General features: G+C 46.1%; 1 protein-coding gene across 5 annotated transcripts in view; it reads right to left on the bottom strand.

Moving 5' to 3' along the window:
* SEMA5A (semaphorin 5A) overlaps positions 1-26,270 on the bottom strand; it is a 521,440-nt gene extending 495,170 nt beyond the window's left edge. For all 5 annotated transcript variants that reach the window (XM_081521332.1, XM_081521329.1, XM_081521334.1 and 2 more), the window contains exon 1: positions 25,666-26,270. The gene's annotated coding sequence lies outside the window, so the exon portion shown is untranslated. The remainder of the gene's footprint in view (positions 1-25,665) is intronic.
* Positions 26,271-26,327: the final 57 nt, after the last annotated feature.

Genomic DNA, 26,327 nt, shown 5'->3' with positions numbered 1-26,327 from the left:
CCCTCCATTGGCTTCCAGATACTGTCTCAGCTGAGCCCTCCCTGGGGCGAAGTGGAAAGAGAATGAGGCAAGTTTGGTAAGGTTTTCAGAGATGTCAACATTCCCTGAACACCAGACAGAGAAATGGTATCTGTTTTCGTTAAGCAGGAATCCACAGAGGCAGGACAAAGGTATGATACATTACGTTAGGGAAATAAGTCCTATAGATGTGAAATAATTGAATCTAGAGCAAAAATTATATTATTTGGAGTAACTACCCTTTGGCCCTTTATAGGGTTATATCATAAAGAATAATTATTCCAATGTTTGCAATAATTATATTTTCAAGAATTATGGGGCATTTTAAACAACTGGGAACCTCTTTGAGTTATCAAATCGAAAAGTAATGAAAAGGAGCAATTTCTTCCTCATTAATAAGCCACACATTTCACCCAAAATATGACGTGTTATCCTCTCATACTATGCCGCCCTCTTCTCCTTTTGCCTTCAATAGTTCCCAGCAACAGAGCAGCAGCGGATGAGATGGTTACACAGCACCACCGACACAAAGCATATGAATCTGAACAAACCTTGGGAGATAAGAGAAGGACAGAAGAGCCTGGCGTGCTGCAGTCCATGGGGTTGCAAAGAGTCAGGCACAACTGAGCAACTGAACAACAACGACCTGCTCTAAAGCCTGTATTTCTCCTGTTCATTGAATTGCAAAGTTCTTGCTACCAAAAGCTCCCCAAAGATATAAAAATGATGAAAGGAAGAGGGAAATTGGTCTGAGTCAGAAGAGCCCTCTCTTACCCAAAAGCACATTAAAACCTGGTGGTAACAGACACTGAAGTTGAGGATTCAGCCAGAAAGCCAAGCAGGATGTGTGTGTATGAGCCAGAAAGTAAACAGCTATTGCATGTTTATATATCTGAAATTAAATGTATCTTAGACCCCATTTATGAGGACTGTCCAGGGTAAAACAGTTTACTGATTTTATCAAAACTAATTCACAGCACACAGGGGTGCCTTTCATTATATAAACCAGCTGTCCGGTGCCCAGCGAAGACTTCGGCATGGAAAATAAGAATCATTCAGCTTTGAGACCTGGATATATAACACAACTGCTCCCAATTTCTAAGGGAATTGCTGCAAACCTTTAACAGCGATGATTTCTTCCTCAAGAGCCACCAGTGGCTGAAGGACACTGGGCTTCAGGCTGCCAGTCCAGGCCCCTGGTTCCAGCCCCATCAGGGGCTGGTCAAGCGGGGTGACTAAACGGCCAGGATTCAGGTCTGTTTCAGTGGACAATCATATTTCTGGTCACATGATCTGCTTCACCCCGAGTGTTTCATGTGACTTCACATGAGCTTCATGTGATGACAGATAATGGATGACTACCCACATACAGGCTTCACTGGCAGCTCAGTTGGTAAAGAATCTGCCTGCAATGCAGGAGACCCAGGTTCAATGCCTGGGTCAGGAAGATCCCCTGGAGAATGAAACGGGAACCCACTTCAGTATTCTTGCCTGGAGAATCCCATGGACAGAGGAGACTGGTGAGCTACAGGCTCTGGGGTCGCAAGAGTCGGACACGACTTAACAACTAAACAACAACAACCTGGGGTACTGGGGTAACAGTGACACCCACCTGAGAAGCTGCGGAGGGAAACACAGGGCATAGTTCAAGTCAGGGCCAGGCACAGCCAGCTCAGCCACCGTCCCCAGGCCTGCTGTCCTGGCAGGAGGGAGCATTTCCCAGCCCTAAGACCCCCCCAAGAGGGGTTATGTAGGGGTCTCTGATGGGCACTGAGGCCTTGGGTGGAAGGGAAGGTGCAGCCAGCTCATGAAGACCTCTCGGGGCACAAGCCCCCCTTTCCCCACTACCTCAGGGCTCCCATCAGGGGAGGCCCGGCGGAAGCAGAGAGCTGGCCAGCTTCGCGATGCAGTCCACACAGATGAATCTTCCAGAGCCTGAACGAGGCTCAGACAGGATCTGCAGTGGCCAGCAGAAGATATCAGAGCAAAAGGCTAAGACATCACCAACCTTTCCTTCATTTTTTTTTCTTAAGGTCCAGAGATCCCTGTTTTGATGGCAAGTACAGTAACAATTTCCACTCCAACCATTTTTATTTTTGTACTAGCCATTTCCCCATTTTTCCTCCCACCTCCCTTCCTTCCTTCCTCTGCTCTGTGTGGGCACTCCCTGTGCAGCTGACCTAACAGAGGGGCTGAGCCAAGTGCACGGTGCAAAGCACTGTTGAGTAGAGGAAGGTGTTAACCCACATCGTGGCCTATCGAGAGAATTTCTATTCATCGAATCATCACGAGAGTAATACCTGCTAAGATTAAGAGTGATCACAATGGAGCAGGCAAGTTACCTGTCACGAACATTCACACAGTTCCCTAGGAGGTAACAACTACTCATCATTTTGTTGTTGTTCAGCTGCTCACTCATGTCCGACTCTTTGCAACCCCATGGACTACAGCACACCAGGCTTCTCTGTCCTTCACTATCTCCAGGAGCTTGCCCAAACTCATGTCCATCGAGTCAGTGATGCCATCCAACCATCTCACCCTCTGCTGCCCCTTCTCCTGCCTTCAATCTTCCCCAGCATCAAGGTCTTTTCCAACGAGTTGGCTCTTCATATCAGGTAGCCAAAGTATCGGAGCTTCAGCTTTAGCATCAGTCCTTCCAATGAACATTCAGAGTTGATTTCCTTTAGGATGGACTGGTTTGATCTCCCTGCTGTTCAAGGGACTCTAAAGAGTCTTCTCCAGCACCACAATTCAAAAGCATCAATTCTTTGGCGCTCAACCTTCTTTATGGTCTAAATCTCACACCCAAACATGACTTGAAGAAACTGAGGCACGGAGGGGTTAAGTATATCCCTCAAGTTCTCTTGGCTCCTTAGCAGCAGAACTGAGTTACAAACTCAGCCATCTTCATCCAAAACCCACTCTTGTAATCACTGCCTCTCGTAATCAACAGTGAAAAGGTTTAGAAGACCTTGATTCTTGAAGGAATCCTGTAACAACTGATCTTCCTCATGGAGTAAAAAAAATCCATGCTGGTGAAAAGGATCACCCATTTTGTAATTTGCAAGTTGGACACTGCATATCGTATTTGCTGAAGGACTGTGTGCTGGCTTCCAAATCCTGTCTTTACAGAAACGAATTCGGGGATGATTGATTTAAGCAAATGATTACGGATGTACTTTGTCGGTTCTCATACACTGAACATGAGGAGTGGAGTGGCAGATGGTACTTCTCCACAGATGGTCTTGGCACACCCTCCCTCACACACACCATCTTCTGCAAAAACCTCGGCACCTGCCCATCAGTAAGCATTCTACTTCTCCAACCCCCAGAATCTGGGCAAGCTCTAGGACTTGCCCTGAGCATTAGAATACAGTGGGAATATTCAATACTTGATTCTGGGTACAGCCTCCAAATGCCCTGAAAACTTGGGTTTTCTGCCTCTTGAAACCCATGCCTTCCTGTAAGGCGAGGGAGGCCATGTGTCCAAGTGAAGCCGTCTGGAGCAACCCGCTCTGTTAAGTCTGTGATGAGGGTGGACCACTCGCCCCAGTGGCCACATGACCACAACTGCAGTAGAGACCTCAGGAGAAACACCCAGCCCACCCAAAGGACTGTGAAAGAGAATAACCAAGTATTGTCTTCAACCACTAAATGGTCAGACTATTTGCTACACAGCAAATAGGTCATAGGGCTTCCCTGATAGCTCAGTTGGTAAACAATCTGCCTGCAATGCAGGAGACCCCGGTTCGATTCCTGGGTCGGGAAGATCCGCTGGAGAAGGGATAGGCTACCCACTCCAGTATTCTTGGGCTTCCCTTGTGGCTCAGCTGGTAAAGAATCTGCCTGCAATGCAGGAGACCTGGGTTCGATCCCTGGGTTGGGAAGATCCCTTGGAGAAGGAAAGGTTACCCACTCCAATTTTCTGGCCTGGAGAATTCCATGGACTGTATAGCCCACGGGGTCACAAAGAGTCGGACATGACTGAGCAACTTTCACTTTCATTTTCACTAAATAGGTCATGGAAACAAATGAGTTTATCAATTTAACGTATTTTCTTTTTTAATTTATTGGGGTATAGTTGCTTTACAATGCTGTATCAGTTTCTGCTGTACAACAAAGTGAATCTGCTATATGTACACACATGTATCTCCTTCCTCTTGAACCTCCCTCCTCCCCCCACTCCACCCCCCTAGGTCATCACAGAGCACCAAGCTGAGCTCCCTGTACTATACAGCAGCTTCCCACTAGCTATCTATTTTATACATGGTAAGTATATATGTCAATCCTAATGTAATGAATTTCCTTTTGAGAAAGGTAAAAGGGTAAGAGAGCCCTGAACCAGAAATAAGAGAACTACCTTGTTTGCCTAAATTCCCAGGCAGAAACACAATGTGACCTGTGAGTCAGGCATGTCTAGGAAATTTCAGGAAGACCCAGCTCCAGAGGTCTGGAAAGCTTTTATGATAGGTAGTCTTTTCGTTTCTTTAAAAAAGAACTATTAGTTTGTACCTTATGAAACTTTTCACCAGTTTTGTCCACCTTCATATCCCACCTCTGGCTAACACCAATCTGATCTCTGTGAGTTCTGGTGTTTTAATGTTTGTTTGCCTGTTTTAAGAATCCACATATAAGTGAATCATTTGATATATATCTTTATCTGAATTATTTCACTTAACATAATGTCCTCAAGGGCCATCCATGTTGTCATGAATGGCAGGATTTCCTTTTTTGTGGCTGAAAAATATGTGTGTGTGTGTGTGTGTGTACATCATATCTTCTTTACACATTCATCCGTCAATGAACATTTAGGTTGTTTCCATGCCGTGGCGATTGTAAACGGTGCTGCTATAAACGCGGGGCTGCAGGTATCTTGTCAAATTAGTGCTTTCCTTTCCCTCAGATAAATACTCAGAAATGGGATACCTAGATCAAATGATAGTTCTAGTTTCTAATTTTTTGAGGACTCTCCATACTGTTTCTCGTAATGGCTACACTAATTCACATCCCCTACACAAGAGTTCCCTTTTCTCCGCATTCTCACCAACACTTGTTATTCCTTGTCATTTTGATACTAGCTATTTTAATGGATGTGAGGTATTATCTCATTTTTATTTATGTTTGTATTTCCCTGATGGTTAGTGATCTTGAGCATCTTTTGATGTGGGCCATCTGTATTGTCTTCCTTAGAAAGACGTCTGTTCAGATCCTTTACCCATTTTTTAAGTTGGATTACTTGGCTTATTGCTATTGAGTTGCATATGTTCTTTATATATTTTGGATACCATCCCCTTATCAGATATATGATTTGCAAATATATTTCTTCCCAAGCCATAGGTCTCTGCTTCATTTCACTGACAGTTTCCTTTGCTGTGCAGAAGCCTTTGATGGAATCCCACGGATTTATTTTTGCTGTTGTTGCCATCAGGTAATTTGTAAGATACGGCAATTATATTTGCAGGTCTTGGTGCTTCCAGAAAATCCAGGGAGAGGCAGAAGGGCAGTCTGTTTGGAGCTCTGAGGCTTGTTGTAGGGCTCTCTGCAGACAGTTCTGGCTCTCACCATCAGTCTTCCTTCCCGTTCTGAAAGCACAACCAGCTGTCAGCTACATCATGGTCTGAGGATCCATCCAGGGACGGCGGCCAGGCCTTGGTTGCCAGCCTTCCCTCACATCGCTTCCACCCGTATCACTGCAGTAAACACCCCCACGTGTCCTCTCTGGTGGCCAGGCTTGTCAGCACCTCGCTGAGAGGTCAGGAAGCCACTTGGCCGGCCCCAGGAGGCAGCTGAGAGGGTCCACTTCCTCGGCCTGCTCCCCGCAACCAGCAACACAGTTCCCCCCAAGGGCTTCAAGACTGAGGTCTTCATTTCACCGTGAAGCTACTGAACCAAAGCTACCACTAATAAACTTCAATTAAAACAAGCAAACTCTTTATGCCAGGAACGTTTCAGACTTTGACGTATAGGCCTCTGCCAACATGATTAAGGTATCTACTGACCTGGAGCCAGAACTGTTTTTTCACATTAAACTGCTAACTTGTGTTCAAACCCCAGCCTCCTCTTGGTATTCAGATCCTTATAAAATTCCATGGGTACCTTTGCAAGTAACTCTGAACCTGGCTTTCAGTTATTCATTCATTCTGTTGAAAGTTCTTCACCAAGAAGGGCAAGGGGATTATGAAATAAAATTTCTTTGGGGGTCTTCCTTTGCAGTCCAGTGGTGACTTCGTCACACTTCCAATACGAGGGGTACAAGTTCGATCTCTGATTGGGGAGCTTAGATCCCACATGCTACTCGGTGAGGTCCAAAAAAAAATTTTTTTTTCTTTTAAATTTTATAAAGTTCTTTCGGGGCAACCTGATGTGTGGTTAACTTCTCTTTCTGCTACTTGACTACACAGATTCTCAGTGTTTTATACTTTCCCTGGGATCATGTGGAAGGATGGCCTTCAGAGTAGTTATCTGAAACTAAACCACCATAAAACCCGAAAGGCGTCATGTTCAAACAGACTCCACATAGTTTCCAAAAGGCTCAGTGGCCAGTGTGACCTCTGAGGAGAAGGCAAAGTCAAAAGATTAGCGGAGCAGACAGAGAGACGTGCTGGGGGCTTTTACTCAGAAGCCCCACTTGCTGTTCCGGAGCCCCATGTTCTCTAGCCCTCTTCAGTTCAGTTGCTCAGTCGTGTCTGACTCTTTGCGACCCCATGGGCTGCAGCACGCCAGGCCTCCCTGTGCATCCCCAACTCCCAGAGTTTACCCAAACTCATGTCCATTGAGTCAGTGATGCCATCCAACCATCTCATCCTCTGTTGTCCCCTTCTCCTCCTGCCTTCAATCTTTTCCAGCATCAGGGTCTTTTCCAAAGAGTCAGTTCTTCATATCAGGTGGCCAAAGTATTGGAGTTTCAGCTTCAGCATCAGTCCTTCCAATGAATATTCAGGACTGATCTCCTTTAGGATGGACTGGTTGGATCTCCTTGCAGTCCAAGGGACACTCAACAGTCTTTTCCAACACCACAGTTCAAAAGCATCAATTTCTCAGCACTCAGCTTCTTTATAGTCCAACTCTCACATCCATACATGACTACTGGAAAAACCATAGCTTTGACTAGATGGATCTTTGTCGGCAAAGTAATGTCTCTGCTTTGTAATATGTTGTCTAAGTTGGTCATAGCTTTTCTTCCAAGGAGCAAGTGTCTTTTAACTTCATGGCTTCAGTCACCATCTGCAGAGATTTTGGAGCCCAAGAAAATAAAGTCTGTCACTGTTTCCATTGTTTCCCCATCTATTTGCCAAGAATTGATGGAACCAGATGCCATGATCTTAGTTTCCTGAATGCTGAGTTTTAAGCCAGCTTTTTCACTCTCCTCTTTCACTTTCATCAAGAGGCTCTTTAGTTCCTCTTTACTTTCTGCCATAAGGGTGGTGTCATCTGCGTATCTGAGGTTATTGATATTTCTCCTGGCAATCTTGATTCCAGCTTGTGCTTCTCTGAAATGAGACTGTTTCTGGAGATGATACCAAAAGCAAGTTGGTGATTCTTTGCTGTGTTGGGCTACACCATGAAAGACAGACTATGTGATTTTTTTTTTTAATTTATTTATTACTTTTGGCTGCTCTGGGTCTTCATTGCTGCCCTCTGGCTTTGTCTAGTTGTGATGTGCAGCTTCTCATTGCGGTGGCTTCTCCTGTTGCAGAGCACAGGCTCTAGGGGACAGGCTCAGTAGTTGCTTAGCGGCATGTGGGATGTTCCTAGACCGGGGGTTGAACCTGTGTCCCCTGAACTGGCAGGTGGATTCTTACCCACTGGGCCACCAGGGAAGTCCCCATCACATGTTTAAATAAAAAGTCATGTTCACACAGCGTCATAGGTGGACACAAGGAGAGCTCAGATACTTCCATTTAGACCAACAGCCACATTTTTCTACGCTTGGAGGCTTTCACATCTGCATATAATTTGATGGATAATTATAACATCAACACCTTTATCCAAACGAACCATCCAAAAGGAAACAACACACATCATTGATAAACTCTTTAAGTCTCAAACAGCATCCTGGGGGGTAAGAAAAGGGCTCCTTTATCATAGTTTCTTTTTTTTTATTTCTGAGATATTGGCCCACATTCATCCCCAACAAGGTGCTGCTCTTTCAGGTTTCTGTAAAAGACAAAAGGAAGAAAATAGAAGTGAGTGAGTTCATTCTCCTGGCTCACAAACACCTCTGCAATGAGAACTGGTGGATGGAGCACGCTGGCACACAACCTGAATGATTTGGCTTTCTGACGTCAGAGAACCACCGATGATGGCTCTTCGCAGAGGAAGGGGGCAGCTGGGATACAAGGAGGAAGGCTCGTGGAAGAGAGAAATGATGCTCTCGAGCGACCACAGTCTAGCTAGGGATCTTGACCCACAGGCTGGGATCCCTCTTCGCAGGAGTCTGCATAAACCCAGATGCTATGCCAAGGGGCTAGGAAATCAGAGAGAGAGACAGGCAGAGGGTGCGAGCATCCCCGGCAAGGCTGGGCAGGAGTGGGTCTTAGGCAGCTTAGTTATCTAACTCTGCTCCAGTGCCAACTGCCCTCTCCACATCCTGAGGCTCTTCTATTTCAAGAAAGGTCAGGTTCCTTTCTTATCCTGACTGCAGAGTGCAGTAGACACTGGAAATGACAGTCCTGCAACGAAGATGGATCACGTGATTTCTGTCTCTAAGCAAACCACCAAGAAATCTGTCTCACATTTGCAGCCAGTGACATAAACCCCTTATTCCAAATCATACACTGAGCTAATCATGTCAGAGGTCCTGACATCCAGCCCTGACGAGGAAGATCTCTGAGCCATCCCACAGAGATGCCTGCAGACTTCTCTAAGGTCCTAAAGGTAAGACCGTGGACAGTTCCATCTTTTCCTTACTCATCCTGAAGGCATTTCTGGGTGTCAGGCCCTCTCTGCTCCCAGAGAACATCAGAAGGCACATGTCCAGGCTACATGTGTGCTGATGGGTGCAGCTGTGCACCCCGGGTGGAAGGTCCTCCCCAGGGCCCTGGAATGAGTACCATCCAGGTGTTTGTGTTAGTGGAGCATCTTCCAAACCCCCTCAGGTCCCTCTAGTCCCAGTAAAGAAGGAAGCTCTGCCAGGGTGTGGAGACCAGAGCACGCTGTTCCAAATGTTCCCAGGCCCAAGTCTTCCACCCACAGTCACCCCGTCCTGGCTAGAGGTTCTAGACAATCCTCAAGGTTTAATGGCATTTGAAGCATCCTGCAAGTTTTCTTGAAGAACACCAGAGAAAAATGGCAGCCTTGCCAGGGCAAGGAATACCCAACTGGAAAACCAGGACCAAGAGAACAGAAACCTTCTCTGTCCTACACTCACTGTATTCCCAGAGCAGGACCTGATGTCAGACAGAGAGGAAGTTTCTGGAAAAGACCTCCTGGATGACCAAATGTCACCCTTCACCCAGTGCTCTTCTGGAGTTGGACCACAGTGAAAACGAATGGACGGAGTTACAACAGAAGCCCCATGGTACCTCCCTCTTTAAGAACATAACAGATCATGATTTGTCCATGAGGGTTCAGAACAGGCCCTGCTTGCAAACAAAGAGATGCAGTGGACATTTTCAACAGTGTCCACTAAATTCTGGAATTCTATGGAACAGTTATATCAATTAGAAGGCAGTCAATAGTCAATACATAAGACACTATGCTCCAACCAAGTGCATTTCCCTTCCTTTGAATCAAATCCACCTCCCATCTGCCATGTCAATTTAAATTAAGACAACAGAAAGGATTTGTCAGAATAAAGCTATTAAAAATTAGCCCATCCTCTGTCAACTCTGGATTAGTTTACAAGCAAACAAAAAACCTTTGGGAAAAAAAGTAATCAATGAACACAGCAAAGGATAATTGTATGCTGGGTGTGTATTTAGCAAGGAAGCGTTTCTTTAGGCATGGGGAAATGTAAATATAATTCTTTCAAAGTGAATTGGTCATTTGTCTCTAGAATGATTGGGGGCAGCATGTGTAAGAAGAGACCTTTTCCAGAATGTAACTGTATCCCTCCTTTTTTCTACAGATGAAAGACCAAGCTTCTTCTGCCTTGAGGGTCCCCGTTAACCTTCTCCTTTGACCTTCTTTTTATGTAAAAGCAGAAGAGGAAAAAAAATCTCAGCTGTTCTTTTTTATGCCCCCACCAATAGAATAAAATAAAAATGTCCCTGTTAGGTATTTCACTGTCCTCATCACCAAGAGACTGTCATCTTCCAAAAGCCTGAACGTGTTCCCAATCTTACTCAGCACCCACCTTGCCTAGCCGATAATTCCAAGGCTTCTGATCTTTTAGCTCACAAGGAGAGGTAATCCTTTTGTTTTCTGCAAAGAATGATGTATTGTTTGACCAAAGCAATCAATCCTAGTGGTAGATTTAGGCTGACAATTCAAAGATGTTGAGCATGCTGATGGGCTGAGTCCCAGACATTGTGGTGGCCAAGATCCCGTGACTAATTTTGGATCACTGGACATCAGCCACCACAGGATACATTGAAACTCACTAAAAATAGCCCAGCTACCCCTCGGCACATTTCACCTACTGTGGTAGCCACAGAAGTTTGCTTCTCTTTTTAAAACTAGCTTCTTCCTCTGGAATGCAGTAAAGGAGTATTTCATGACAGGGAATTTTTCAGATGGTCCATAAGATGTTTTAAATAGATTTTTCACTTTAGAACTAACAGTTAAATAATCTGAAAAAGATTATTAATATAAAACTGAATGTCTTTTCTCTCAGTATAAGCAAGCCATACTGCATATTGTAGATCAATAGAAAACAATTGATACTACTTTCAGAACACTCCCTGGGCCTCCACTCCAGGTAAATGTGGAACATTTAATTAAACAAATCCCATTAATCATTTGAAAGTTGAAGTGGGAAAAGGAAACAGCTAACAACCTCCCAATTGCTCAGAAAAGTCAAGCATTTCAAACATGCATATTTTATGTTTCATGTGTACCTCTAGTTAGGTCTTTATATGAATTCCTTTTGCTTTCAACAAATTCTTTAAAGTTTATGCCTAACTCTTTGACAGAAATACGGCTATAAATCATTTTCTTCCTACATAGAGGAAAGATACAGGAATGAATCTGGCTGGCACTGATGGTCCACTTCACGGGGGGCTTTTTAAAACTCTCCTGCTCAGTGACATCCAACTCTTTGCAACCCCATGGACTGTAGTCCACCAGGCTCCTCTGTCCATGGGATTCTCCAGGCAAGAATACTGGAGTGGATTGCCATTCTCTTCTCCAGGGGATCTTCCCCACCCAGAGACTGAAACCAGCTCTCCCACATTGCAGGCAGATTCTTCACCATCCTAGTCCCCAGGGAAGCCCTATGGCACAGAGAACCCTGCTCAGTATTCTATAATGACCTAAATGAGAAAAGAAGAATTTGAAAAAGAAGAGATACATGTATATGTTTAACTCTACTTTGCTGTACACCTGAAACTAACACATTGTTAATCAACTATACTCCAATATAAAAAAGAAAAGAAAAAAGAAAGGGTCGCACTCCCCTAAAGAGTCACAGAGATAAACACAAGGGTTCCCATACTCTTTCAAGCAAGCATTCTTCCCTAACCTGCTTCTGACTAGTTTTCATGGCTTAATTAGACTGGTTGTTCACTCAAAAGTGCAATTAAAGGCCCACAAAGGGCACTTGGCCCTGAGGGCCACCCACATCAGTGCCCAGCCTCAGCCATGCACTAATTGTGCCCTTCGTCTGGGCCTCTTAATGATGATTTTTGCCAAGCCTCCAACAATGATTTTTGCCAAGTCTCCAATCATGATTTTTATTCTTCCCACTTAGCCCTGTCTCCAACAACCTCCAGGCAGAAAATGTGGGCCCCAAAGCCAGTTCTTCTGGGAACATACACTTTTCATTTAAAAACAAAAAATTAAAAGCCCACTGAAAGGCACTTAGTGGCAGATCCAAAGTCGGATTAAAGTTCACACATGACCACCAGTGGTTAACTAAAGGACAGACCACTGGTGGTGAACTCATAGCCTTGTTTTATGGGCACAACCCCAATGGACCCACTCCAAGGGGCAGACGGGGCAACCTTTTTCATTCTGTGTCCCTTTATCACGTTGACCCCAAACCAAGGCACCAACGGAGCTGAGCATTTTGGTAGAGGACAAAGATCTGGGTGAAACTCTGGAAAAGCATGACATGAGATGTGCACCTGGCTGAGTCTTCCCTCTAATCCACTCACTAGCTGAGAGGTCACGATACTCTCTTCCCTCTTAACACAAAAGAGCAAAGTCATTGACCGCAAGAAGAAAAACTGAGATTTTTCTGAAAGATAAGAACTCAGGATCCCAGAGATCAAATGAAGCATATTTATTGGGCCTATTCTTTCCCAAAGTCACTCCAAAGCTCATACTACTCCCATCTTCAAACCTAAACAAATAAATCTAATATAGTTCTTTTCTATAGGAGGATAATTCCTTTACGATGTTGTGTTAGTTTCTGTCATACAACAAATGAAGTGAATCAGCTGTAGGTAAACACATATCCCCTCCCTCCTGGACTTCCCTCCCACCTTCTAGGTCATCGCCAAACACCAAACTGAGCTCCCTGTGCTATTCAGAAGCTTCCCACTAGCTATCTATTTTACACATGGTAGTGCATATATTGTCTTTCCTGGTAGCTCAGACAGTAAAGTGTCTGACTGCAATATGGGAGACCCAGGTTTGATTCCTAGGTTGGGAAGATCCCCTGGAGAAGGAAACGGCAACCCACTCCAGTACTCCTGCCTGGAAAATCCCATGGATGAAGGAAGCTGGTAGGCTGCCGTCCATGGTGTTGCAAAGAGTCGGACACGACTGAGTGATTTCACTTTCACTTTTCAGTGCCCATATGAGGTATCACCTCACACTGGTCAGCATGACCATATCAAAAAGTCTCCAAACAATAAATGTTGGAGAAGGTGTAGAGAAAAGGGAACCCTCCTGTGCTGTTGATGGGAATGTAGGCTGGTATAGCCACTACGGACAGCAGTATGGAGATTCCTTACAAAACTGAAAAGAAAGCTGCCATGTGATGCAGCAATCCCATGACTGGGCATGTGCCCTGAGAAAATCATAATTCAAAAAGACACATGTACCCCATCGTTCACTGCAGCACTATTCACAACAGCCAGGACAAGGAAGCAACCTAAATGTCCATCACCAGATGGATAAAGATGTGGCACAGATATACAATGGAATATTCGCCATTAAAAAACAAATGAAACCGGGTCATTTGTAGAGAGATGGATGGACCTAGAAACTGTCGTACAAAGTGAGTTAGAAAAAGAAAAACAAATATTATAAATCAAATATACAAATAAATTGTATCTGGAGTACTTGATCTTCTGTTATTATTTTCATTATATGAGAAACAGAAGTCTTTTTTAAATACTCTATAGACGCTAGGAAGTACTCTTCTTCCTAATCAAAGACGTAAAGTGTGTGACTCCTCCCAAGGTTAGCAAGTCAGTCTCCCCAGGCAGCCACAGCCAAGGTCCAAGTTGAAAGCATTGACTTTCTTGAGCCTCCTTCGAAAAACAATTAATTTGCTGACAGACACTCTTTTTAAAAGTGTCTTCAAGGTATTCGAACTGACAGGGGGTCTGACCACTGTGAAACCTGACTCTACAGTCCTAACTGGGTTTTAGAGTTTTAGCAGCTGCAGTCCAAGCACTGCTATTTACTCCATGGAGTTCGAAAGAAATGGACCTTACTGAACAACACCTGGGTCAGGGGTGAGTGAGGTGGAGACATCCAGAAAGTCCTTCTGCCAGGACCATCTCTGGGGCATGTCCGCTAAGATGCCCACCACGAGCCCTTCCTCCATGGCCTTTCCTCTGCACCAACACAAACCTCAGGGAGATGGAACCCCAGCAGGTGGGCCTGGAGAAATTGTTCCAAGTTAAATAACATTTGCAGGCATCAGCTTTCGAGTGAATGAACCTTTGCAATTCTTACTTGCCAGCTTGCAGTTTCCTGAATGATTTCTTTTCACAAGCTGGTGATAGGACCTAGGAATTCCATCACAGCTGATAGACGGAAAGTAAATTTGGCTCCAGGCCTGACTTGGGAGCCGGCTTGGAAAGCCTTGACAGCCAATAAGCCACTGCCTGGATGTGCAGGGCTCCTGGGCCCTCCCATCTCCAGCACCACCGCCCCCACACCGCCCAGCCACTGCACAAATTCCATTCACAGAAGGCATTTACGCGGGTTTCAGATGTGCACTGTAAAGGAAGTAGGGGTAGACAGGTAGAGTGGGAAAGACTGTTGCCTCAAATACCTAGGTTCACGTATCTGCACTTTTCCTGGCATCAACTTTGTGACCAGGGGCCAAGGAAGTAAAAGAGTTCAGTGTGGAAAGGAGGCAGGACCTTGAGAGGCATAGCTCCAAGGCTTGCAACCTCCACCATCAAGAGGAAAGGCTGGGGGGTGGAGAAGTCCCCCGGGCCTTCTCTCAAGGGCTTCTCTCACCTAATAAGCCCATGCCTGCTTTTCCCAGCTTGAGAGCACCATCAGACATGAAACTAAAGAAGGGAGGGAACTAAATCGCCACCATATTCACACTTATAAACTGACCTAGAGAAGGACTGACCTCATGAGCCAACATGAACCAGCCCAGGAACAAGGCTGAGCAAAAGAGCGTGTCCATCGATGGTGGTGGTGGTGATGGTTTAGTCGCTAAAACGTGTCCGACTCTTGTGACCCTATAGACTATAACTCGCCAGGCTCCTCCGTCCATGGGATTCTCCAGGCAAGAATACTTGGAGTGGGTTGCCATTCCCTTCTCCAGGGGATCTTCCCAACCCAGGGATCGAACCCGGGTCTCCGGCATGGCAGGCAGATTCTTGCCGGAGTGAGCTATGAGGGAAGCCCATCAATGACACCTCTGATATTGCATCATCCAGCCGCAGCTCGGAACGCTCAGAGCCTACAGCCAGGTACTGAAGATGCCACTGAGGCTGGCCAGCTCCTTTCCCACGGGGGCAGGAGCTGAGACAGAGGAGGAGAGGGCCAGAGAGTGAGCCGGGCCTTGTCAGAAACTAAGGGCCAATCAGAAGTTTCAAGCTCGGCTCAGAACTTTGTGTGAAGGAGAAATGCATTACTAAGAAGGCAAATGGATTAGCAGAGAAATTAACCAGAGAAAGATCATGATAAGGAGAGACCGCAGGAGAATCCCTCTGACTGGGGGGGCGGGGGAGGTGTGGAAAAAAAAGATCATCAGAGGATTCTGGAGGAGCAGCAGTTCTTTCTTTCATCAGAAAGAACAAGAAACCCCAGTCCAGCAATCGCCTTTCCACATGGGACATCTGGTCACCTTACCTCAGGCAAAGTTTCTACTTCTGCAGGCTGGACCTCAGCTCTGTCAAACATGATCTTTCTTCTCTACTTACATCCCAGAAATATTAAACTTAAGAAGTAAAATGCCTGACTTTAATTTCTAGCTCAAACATTAAAGATTTCTTTCCCTGACACATTGTCAAAGACCCTTCAAGTTTAAGCTTCAGAACAAGGACAGCAGGAGGAGGTGTCAGGAGATATAAGGGATTGCAATAGTAATGTTCCAGGCTGTGAAGTGAACATTCCAGGCTCTTCCATGTGATCCAACCACCCAATAAAGGTAGGATCCAATACACGCTAGACTGTCCGAAATCAGTGTTTGATCTTAGCATCTGGATGCTTTTCAGAAAAATAAATGGTTAGGAAAAAGTAAAAAAATCATCGAAACTAATGGTCTAATACATTTTTCCCACTTAGGGCAATGTCTTCACAGAATTCTGTATGTAACACTACATCTTCCTTTAATTACGATCAACTCCAGCTCTCAGATCCAATACAAATCAACAGTGATTCTAAACGGAGGTCTTAAAACAAGAGAAAAATAGCATCGTTTTCTTATTCCTTGGGTTTCAAAACTAAGTCTCTGTCCTGGCAACATGGAAATTTCTCTCATCATGTAACCAGTCAATCTCTTTAACTGAATGCTTAGCTAGTTACCCTTAAAATATGGAGAACATTAGCTCATTGCAAATGAAAGAAAACAACTACCAAAAGTACCCACCTAAACAGTACCTTATTGACCAATTAAAGCCATCAAAAGTGACATCAAAATATAAATGTCACCAACTCTTTGCCACCTAATAAGCAGAAGGAAATATTAATGCAATCTCATAAAGAACTCCTTACTACTCACCAAGAGTGAGTAATAATTTAGGGTTGGTAACAGAAAAACATGGTCATTTTATAAATTTTACTCTTAATTTGTGTGTAGGTTAGGCTGCCAGTTTGGGAGGAGGCAAACTCAGAATGAGCCAGTCAGAAATTACACTGGTAAGAGGTCAATAAAACTATTGCCCTAGAATTTTAAACTCTTGTCCATCTCAATTTTTGCATATGACCACTACAAGGGCTGAAGAAATTAGACGCTCTTTACAAATGCTTGCCCGAACCATCCCAGGACTGGAGAGCAATACTTCACCACTAATGGAAAGAGGCATATGAGAGGCTCTGAAAGCTGGCCATCTCATGCCCAGTGTATCTGGAGCTGGGACTGTCTTTGCCAAAGTAAACACTCCCATGGAAAGTCACCATGTGGAAACCAACTGGTGTGCGGAGGGTAAGATGCCCAAGAGAGAGCCAAGCAAGCCCCAAAGCAGGAGGCAGAGAGGATTCTCAGGCACTAAACAGATGGAAGTTGCCATAAACAAGAGAAAAGAGGAAAAACACTCCCATCCAGGGGCAATAGTTGAAGAGCAAGGAAATTACAGGCAATTCATGTGTACCTCTGCCCATAACCTAATCTCAGCTTGTGCTTTAACTGCAGAATATGTCAAAGCAGAAGGGAAAGAGCCAGAAACGATTCTCTAATGGGGAGAAAGGGCCCTCTCCAATTTAACTGTTTGGGCTCTGGGCATTCAAAACCCTGCATCCTACCACCAGCTCTGGCTGTTAGAAGTAACCTCACCAGTGGAAGCAGAGGCTCTGCTAGGTGAACAAGGATACAGAAGCAGGTACCACACACTTCGCCCCATCCCAGGAAAGCAGTGTTCTTTGGTGAGCAGAGCCACGCTCTGGAGTTCCAGACCCTGCAGCTCTAATGAGACCAGGAGATGGTGTATTTTCCAAGATTCTCCACCCCCCCCACCCCACCCAGAGCGATGCCCATGTACCAATAAAACTAGCAGAAGAGGATTTCCCTGGTCGCACTGTGGAAAGGAATCCATCTGCCAATGCAGGGGACACGGGTTGGATCTCCGGTCCGGGAGGATTCCACATGTCACGGAGCAGCTAAGCCCATGAGCCCCAAATACTGAGCCCATGCTCTAGAGCCCATGAATTACAGCTACTGAAGCCCTTTTCATACTGTTCATGGGGTTCTCAAGGCAAGAATACTGAAGTGGTTTGCCATTTTCAGTGGACCACATTTTGTCAGAACTCTCCACCATGACCCATCTGTCTTAGGTGGTCCTACCCAGCATGGCTCATAGTTTCATTGAGTTAGACAAGGCCGTGGTCCACCTGATCAGTTTCATTAGTTTCCTGTGATTGTGGCCAATACTTTGGCCACCTAATGTGAAGCACTGACTCATTGGAAAAGACCCTGATGCTGGGAAAGATTGAAGGCAGGAGGAGAAGGGGGATGACAGAGGATGAGATAGTTGGATGGCATCACCGACTCAATGGACATGAGTTTGGGTAGACTCCGGGAGATGGTGATGGACAGGGAGGCCTGGCGTGCTGCAGTCCATAGGGTGGCAAAGAGTCAGACACGACTGAGCGACTGAATTGAACTGAAGCCCACGTGCCTAGAGCCTGTGCACCCCAACAAAAGAAGCCACCTCAATGAGAAGCCTGTGCACTACAATGAAGATCCAGTGCAGCCAAAAAAAATAATAACAATAATAAATAACACCAAAAAAAATTTTTTAAACTGGCAAAAGAGAAGTATCCTTAATAGACGACTGGATACTGGTGTGCAGCAAACACAGAGCAGTCCGGGGGTCAGATGAGTTTAATTGATTTGATTTGGTTCCGGGTCTCATCTGGAAACAACCCAGGTTTGCTAATTTTCAGGACAGAGATCACAGGTCTGATACACTTCCCAGGAAGTGCCTGGGGATCAAAGAGATGCTGCTCACCCAGCATCCGGTGGCCTCAGCGCTGGGCTTTGTGAAAATCCTAGAAACACAGACACAGTTTCCAGGAAACACACCAGGATTTGTTTAGGCCATGGGTGGTTCAAAGAACTCTTTAGAGAGTACACCCCAGAGCTCTTTTTTCTTTTAAGTGGGTAAAATGTTTAATAATGCCTGGTACTTTGTAACCATTCAGAATATTATCAATTATTGTCACTATCTTACACACCACTTGCATTTTGAGGTTTTGGATTTCTTCGGTGCTCTAAGTTGGAACTACACAACTTCACTGAGGCATAGATTACATACCATTTGTGTACAATTTGATGATTTTTAGTAAATGCACATGTTGTGTGCCTGTCCCCATTATCCAGTTTTAGAATATTTCCATCTCCCTGAAAAGCCCCAGCTGCCCATCAGCAGTTTCTTCCAATCCCCAGCCCCAATCCCAGATAACTTCAAATCTGCTTTCGGTCTTCACAGGTTTACCTGTTCTAGACATTTCACATAAAAGGAATCATACAACACGCAGTTGTGGGACTGGCTTCTTTCACAAAGCATAATGTTTTAAAGTTCACACTCAGTGTACCCCGTATCAAGAGTTCATTCATTCGATTGCCAAATAGTAGCCCATTGTATGGCTGGACCACACTCTTGTTTATCCACTCATCTGTTTCAGCTTATTAAATCTATAAATCCAACTAAGCGACAGGGCTCATGGGCCTCATCTCAGCAATACAAGAAGAAAGGCTTCCACAGTTCTAAACTTCTTCTGGAATTTCAAAAAGTCTCTGTAATGTGTGAAAATGTCATGAGGATACAATACAGTCCCTGGAATTTTTGTGCCTGTGGGTGGCAGAGGGAAGGGCCGCTGTTCTCAGTAAATAAACAACACCCTTGAATTTCACTTTTTTTATGTTTTAATATACATAAACTATTGGAATACACACAAAGTGTTTTATGCTAATATCCCAGTCCAGCAAGGTCACAGATCCATTTACAAGCATTTATAACTGGGCAAACAGCCCTGTATATGAAATATGAAGCTCACGGTCCTTAGCTCAAAAAGACATCTGTATTTCAAGACAATGTTAATAAATGAGTTTGGGAGTATCTGAAACACTTTTCTCCACCTAAATAGTTTTTAGCTTCCATGGTTGGCCCCCAAAGTTTTAAGCCATAGCTTTTATCCAGGACACTGTATCGCAGACTGTACTATTTATATACCACATAAAGGCATTTTCCCATTCATTCACTCACCACATACCTGAACCCAGGGCAGCCCGTGTGCCAGGCGCTCTTCTAAACACAGATTCACTAGGGGCAGTATCGTCCGGCTCCTAAGCTTCCATTCTCTGTTGGTTAAAGACTTTAAACCAATATAGTATGTTGAGTTGGAGCAAAATGCTACGAAGAGAAAAAGAGGAGGCTGAGGAAGAGAGGAAAGAGGGAGGGGATGGTGTCCTAGCTAGTGTAATGCGGAGATGCCTTTCTGAAGACGGGACACTTGAGTGAAAGCCCCCCGAGAGGCCAGATCTGGAAGCCATGAGCTGGCCAGGCAAGTTGGGGGAAAAGCCTTCTGAGCAGAAGGAAGAGAACTCGCAGAGTCCAAAGGGGCTGGGGTCAGGAGGAGGAGACAGTGGTGGGACTGAGTCACGTCAAGGGGCCGGGATCACACAGGATGCTCGATTCCCCAAGCTCAGGCACTCATCCCCCAGACCAGGAACGGATTCCAGCCCACTGCAGGGTCCAGGATCCTGGCTCTTCCTGCACGTTAGCATCAGCCACCTGCCAGCATGGTACCCACACCTGGCGGGCAGCCAGTCTGGCTGGCTTGCTTCTCTCATTGCATCAAGACTGTCCCCTCGACCTGTCCTCCAGGCCCAAACTTGGGGCCTGCCCTCACCACTCCTCACCAGATGGCCTGGAAACCAGCCACTATTGCCAACATCACTCCAGCCCCGCAGACGGACTGTCCCCTGGGGACCTCTCTGCTGCCATCCCAAGTGCCCTGCCCAGTTAGGCAAGCAGTCTTATCAGAGCCCAGGCTCCTGGTAACTATTCCTCCCAGCTTTCCCAGAACTAAGTCTCCCAAAGTCAAGTTCACAGCTAGCACACACCGAGGAACTGACTTGATGGGTGTCTCAGAAGCAACTTCTCCTCCCGTTCCGACTTGCACATCAACTGGCATGAACGATGGCTTCATGGCAACGTCCGTTGAACAAAGGGAGGTTAGCATCCCAAGGGATTATTTTTGCTTTATGCTGCACCAGTTACAAACAATGTTCTCAGCTTTACAATCAGTAAAGTTTTACAGCAGATCTAAATCTGGGCCCTGTAATTGCAAAAGGAGATCACAGCAGCCAGTTGTGATGTTAAAGCCCATTTGGCTGCAGCATGTCCAGCCATAAATGTTCCTGGCCTCCATCTGGGGCACTCGCTTGGCACCAAGTCCCTGCAAAGTCCTGGCAGCGGGCAGCTGCATCCTTGGTGGCTAACTGAGTTCAGCTCCCCGAGACACGTCACATCTCCAGTTTTCTTTACAGAAGGGGAAGCTCTTTGTAAGGAATTGTATTGGGGGTCAGTTTGTGAGGAACGCATCTGTTCTGGGAAGTTAACAGCCAGGCACTAACCATCTTGTTTCTGCAGACAATTCACAGGACACAGCTTAGCAGAATTTTTCTTATTGCTTTTTTTCTCTATGCTTTTTCTTTGCATAGGCATACCATATATCATTGCCAAATGTTGGGTGAATTTGAACTGATTGAAAGAGGCTCTTTTTCCTGTGAACAATTTGGCCATGCTCAATCCTGATTGTCACTTGCCTAGAACTTACTTAATTTCACATCTCAGCAAATACAGTATTATTTTCTCCAGGAGAATTGCTTTCTGATAACATCCATCTCCTGGTTATTTATCATACATATCTGTAATTGAATTACCTATTGCAGTAATGTGATCTACTCTCAAATGGACATAAAAATGCAACATAAAATAAAATTGTTCCAATATGTACCTCCTCATCATTCTATATGAACCCTAGGGTAGCCGATTTCTCAGAGAGATGGTGACAAGTAATGAATGACAGATGGGAAGATAAAGATTAGTGAGTTCATGGCCTTCCAGAAAGCAAAGAAATTACCCTCTAAAAATTTATTCTCTTTTAAAAATTTAGTGTTCTTCAATATTAATCAGGAAACCAATTCGAGTGTATGTAGGGAAAAAAGGAGTAAAGAATGGAATGATTTAATTTTTTCCAAATGCAACAGTACCACACTAATACATTTTAAAACTTAGGAAAGAGAAGTGAAGTGCTCAAGTTCGCTCTTGTCAAACAGCCATTAATCCTGGACCATAAAAGAAGGTAAAGAAAAAGACAACAGCAATTCCTTTGAGAAAATTTTCTGTTTCCTTGAGCCCACCATCAGGTTAATCCTATTTTAAATGTCATGCCCTAGGGAACTATAGCTTGTCTTTGAAGTTGCTTCAGAATACTCTGTGAAATTCAGAGCCAAGTTTCCCTAGATCTAGAACCTTTAGATGAAAAAGATTAATTATGTCAATACCAGTACATAATGATAACTTAATTGTTATACTGGACCTTCTCTTGGATCAAGTTTTCATTTGCTTTGTTCTGTTTGGTATAAATTCTGAATCAAAACAAGTTTGTCTATGTATATTCCAGCTTGCTTTAATTTTTCTCCTCTTTTCTTGCTGTTAGAAATTGATTCTGTGTAATCTAGATAACCAGTACCTGATAAATTCATCACAGAAGTCAGTGACATCTTTATCAAGCACACCAAAAGCTGCTTCTTCAAACTGCTTCCCAATGAACTAGCCACTCTTCACCTGCTGAATTTAATCTTAAAGATGCTACCAATATGTGCAGGAATTAGAAACTGCAGCTGCTGCTGCTGCTGCTAAGTCGCATCAGTCGTGTCCGACTCTTCGCCACCCCATGGACTGCAGCCCACCAGGCTCCTCCATCCATGGGACTCTCCAGGCAAAAGTACTGGAGTGGGTTGCCATCGCCTTCTCCAGAAACCGCAGATTGCCCCCTATCTACGACTGATCATTTCTACAAGGCAGCAAATGGAGTGATAAAAACCAGCAATTTTCAACAAAACTTATGCATCTCAATTTTAAAAGGCTGCCAGGGACATATGTGAAAATGTCTATGTTAACAACAGTACACAAAGACAAGTATAAACAACTTTAAAGTGCTTACTTGTTCTAATCTTAAGACTCAAGAAAATAGTTGACTTTCTCTGTATAAATGTACAAAGATGTGTGTGGGCAGAAATGGACAAGGTTCCACACACACGCTTTGCACTTGGGTGTAACTCAAATTTGTTAGACACCGTAACTTACCTTTTAAAAATTATTTCACTCTAAACATAAAAATGTGTCACCTTGATGTTATAATTATACCCTAAGCAACTTGTCTGTGTAACTATAGAAACAAGTTCAGAAGCATTTTAAAACATAAATATAGTATAATTTTAGAATCAAGAATTATGGAGGATTTATTGCAGGATGTGGAACTTTGCTCAAACACTTGTACACAGAATACTCCAAAAATGGATTCCTTGATTCTGACATAGTATAAACTAATTAACCTGTTCTGTCTCACAAACTGCAGGATTTGTGATCCAAACCTCTTCTAACCTGAGTTAACTCTGGAGTTGTTGATTACTTGTTTATATAATGGGATGCCTTTAGACCTCTGCTGGACATTTAATGAAGGAGGGGAATTTCCCCTCCCCCACTTTCCGGTCTGTGTATCAGAAGGAACGCCTCCATTTCAGTGACTTTATAACAACAAAAACAGACATTTGGAATCATTAAAAATAATCACCAAGTTAATAAAAACTATGTAATGGTTCTGCTAAGCAGTTCTCTCCAGTATCAGGAGCAAAGGACAGAGTCCCAAGGAACTGGCATCTCTTCTTCTGAGTAATTAGCATACAACGCATAGAAAAGCCCATTGGTTTTATCATTTCCCATCAAGAGTCTAATGTGAACAAGATTTCTTGCTGCAAAGCTGTGGCTGGGGATTCGGAAGGTCTACAAACTCTAAAACTTAAGCAAAAGTTTATGGGAATATGCAAATATTCATCATGCCCCACTGGCCAATATCTTTTAACAGCCACTACACTCACTATACATTTCTCCGTTCCATCCTAACCAGACAGGGAGAACAATCATTTTAAAAGGAGACCAGGAGTGAAGAGCACAGGTTTATTTTTATCAAGTTTTAAACATCCCCAAAACTTCTTTTGGACAAAAACAAGCTTTACCACCCAGGAGACCAAAGGCTTTGCTCCCAGCAGGAATCTCACAGCTGCTTGCCATTAAAACAACCGATTAAATTAGTGCAATTTGTAAAAGACATAAAATGATTAGCATCATCCATCTTCTCCCTGTTAAGCAAAGTATGTAAAAGCGGGTACCAGCTCATCACCCCAAGGGTTCCATGAGTAAGCAGAGAATTACCATGACCAGTGTAGCACCATGGATGAGCTGCTATATCATGGCAAAGTTTCCGCAAGAAAGAAACTTAAGGAAAAAGAAATCTGTTTCAAGTGGCCCACGTTGCTTCAGGCCACTATTTTCATTTAAGACAAACAAGGAAAAAAATTTGGGGGGGTAAAAAATCCCTGTTTCCTCTGGGGTAAACACAGACATAAAGGAAAAGTTATTTAAATGGTACACAAGTTAAGCTATTATCTGCTTGAACTGAAAGTGTGAACTGGTCACTCAAAATAGTGCAGGATAAACTCTGCCCTCTCTTCAATAATGGAAGTGGCATTAACCAGCAATTAATTTAGCAATCCTAATTGGTGTTAAAACCTTCCCTGGTAAAGTCTGTTTTTGTCTTTCTGGGTCTCCTTAGGAAAGACTGACTCTGTAATTAATAACATATCTTTTGATTGCAGACTTGGCCATCATGACAGGGCTCTTCCGGATAAGCTGATTGTGGCATACAATTGCTTTTCTTAAAAACAAGATTCAACATAAACCTTAATTAAAAAAAAAAAAATGATGCAACAATCATTTGTAACTCCTGGCGTTTTCACTAATCTGCTCCTGGAGGAGAACTTCATGTCAATATTAAACATAAATCACATTCTTTTCACCCGATTCCTATTTCTTTCTGGGAAAATACAAAGGTCACGGGGAGAGGAAGGCAGACGCGCAAACAGGAAGAATTTACAGGGATGCGTTTGTCTCTGGAAGGAGTCTTTCTATTTAAAGGACCTGAGTTTGCTGGCCACCTTTCCTGTCCCCTCTAACAAGGCTGACGGCTCTCTCTGGTCGACAGATCAGCCACTCTCCGCCTCTAGGAAATGATGGCAAGATACGCCTGATCCTGCGCTTTGCTCACCAGGACCCCCACCCACGCACCGGGCACACAGGAAGCCTCCCTAGCCAGCCAGCATCCTCAGGCCCTCTTCCAGCGCTCGCTCTCGGCGCCCCCTACCGGGGGTCCCCGGGACGCCGCAAGTGCAGGAAAAGTTCAACCCCAACTCTCAACAGCCAGCCGCATCCAGGTACAAAGCGAGGGGAGGGCGAGGAGGTGAACGCGCTTCCCGCCAAAGCCCCGGAAGCCGGGATCTGACCGCTCTAGGCCTGGCACCGGGCGCCGCGGCGGCGAGAGATCCCGGGAGACCCCTCCTCAGTCGCGGCTCCTCCGCGCATCCTCCTTCTGGCGCCCGGATTCGCCTTCCAAGCCCGAAATCCTGAGCCAGGCGGGATGCGAAGTGGTGGGGAGGCGGGAGAGATGCCCGCGGAAAGGGGCTGGCCTGGCTGCAGCCAGCCCACCGGGCCGGCAGCTCTCAGGCCCTCTACACCTCCCCGGCCGCGGCTACCGGGGCGGCTGCCAGCCTCGGTCTCCCTCCCTGCTTATCGACAGCGCTCGGAGGAGTTGAGCCCGGGTCCCACCGCCTCCAGGTTTCTCGCGGGCGCCGCAGAGCCCCAGTCACTAGACCAGAAAACCTTGCCCCAGGCAGGTACTGCGAAGTGACGGCCACTGGGACCCTGCCCTCAGCTCCCTACGGCTAGAGCCCGGCCAGGCGCCCGGTGCGTGCAGCGATCTCCGCTGCGCACCTTAAGGAGGCGTTAGGAGGGGTGCCCTCTCTCCCCCAACCTGGGGGCCCACCGGGTCGCTCCCCCTCTTTCCCTCAGACCTTGGCAAAGGCGGAGACACAAACTTCCAGCCCGCGAACCTGCTCAAATGTGGGTGCCCCCCCCCCCGCATTGGGTAGTCCGGATCCCGCAAGTGCAACCCCGGGACTGTGTCCCCCGCGCCTGCAGAGCGACCCTCCCGAGATCCACACGACCCACGCGCCGACAACTGCCGCCCCCGAGTCCTGCCCCCCAACGCGCCTCGCTCGCGGCTGCAGCTACGACCACGCGGGGACTGGGCGGGGTGTGGGGTTGGGGGGGTGTCGCTCACCAGGTGCGAGGCGCGCTCCCCGTGCCAGTCATCCGGTGCCCAGGGGGTCAAGAGCGGCTCCGAGGGTTTTCCTCAGCGCCCGCGAGGGAAGTCCAGGCTGCAGCCGCCGCCGCCCCCCGCCACTTCCCTAGAGTTACCCCCAACTCGCTGCGCTCCGGGCTGGAGTAGGGGGTGCGCCGGCTCGAGCACCAGGCACACCGTCCCTGGGCGCACGGCCGGACGGGAGGTGAGCAGGTTCGCGCCCAGCGGGGGCGACGGGCGAGGAGGCAAAGTTGGGTGCTCCAGTCAGCTCCGCAGGGAAGTCGCCGGGTGGAGTGGGGAGAGGGGAGCCCCTGGGATGAGCCACAAGGACTGGGGCGACCCCCGCCTAAAGGGGGTGGAGGGTGGTGGGGGGCCGCCGCCGGGCCCGGGGCCGCGGACAGCAGGGGGCTGCGGAGCCCACCCGCAGCGGGAGCACAGAGCGCGGGAGCCAGCGCAGGGAGAGCAGCCGCCGCCGGCGCTGCCTTCCCGGCGAGTAGAGCGGTGCTGGGAGCCCGGGCGGGGAGCGCGGGGCCCCTTCGCCCCGCCCCAGCCCCCTGGGCCCGCCCCTGGGTCCGCCCCGTCCCGGTTAGCCCTGCCCCTAACCCCGCCCCGGCCCCGCCTACGCAGTGTTAGTCCCGCCC

This window comes from Giraffa tippelskirchi, chromosome 8 (assembly GCF_054371585.1).
Source record: "Giraffa tippelskirchi isolate mGirTip1 chromosome 8, T2T-mGirTip1v1.2.pri, whole genome shotgun sequence".
Classification (NCBI taxonomy): Eukaryota; Metazoa; Chordata; class Mammalia; order Artiodactyla; family Giraffidae; genus Giraffa; species Giraffa tippelskirchi.
This window is presented reverse-complemented; position numbering and strand designations above follow the sequence as displayed.